This window comes from Egretta garzetta, unplaced genomic scaffold, assembly GCF_000687185.1.
Source record: "Egretta garzetta isolate BGI_Z169 unplaced genomic scaffold, ASM68718v1 scaffold219, whole genome shotgun sequence".
Lineage (NCBI taxonomy): Eukaryota > Metazoa > Chordata > Aves > Pelecaniformes > Ardeidae > Egretta > Egretta garzetta.
In genome coordinates this window covers 132,442-132,671 of record NW_009260671.1, presented here as the reverse complement: position 1 = coordinate 132,671, position 230 = coordinate 132,442, and the positions used below count along the sequence as shown (strand labels likewise).

Sequence of the window (230 nt, the reverse complement as noted above, 5' to 3'; positions counted from 1 at the left end):
GGGCCGGGGGGCCGGTGGGGCAGAGCCCCTGACGCTGGGAGGCTGGGGGTGGCAGCATGGAGGACCCCTGAATGTCAGGGGAGGAGCAGGGTGCAGAACAAACAGGGGTCGGGTTCCTGTCACCCCGTGTGCCAGCACTGCCTGGAAACCTCTGTCTCCTCCCCGCGCCTTCCAGGCAGCCTGTGGCACTGCCCCTCCCCTGGCACAGCCCACACCCCAGCCACCCCCCC

The 230-nt window shown here is 70.9% G+C and overlaps 1 protein-coding gene across 1 annotated transcript in view; it reads left to right on the top strand.

Annotated features, from left to right (window-relative positions):
* DES (desmin) overlaps positions 1-230 on the top strand; it is a 15,835-nt gene that overhangs the window by 7,063 nt on the left and 8,542 nt on the right. The gene's annotated exons all lie outside the window — the stretch shown is intronic.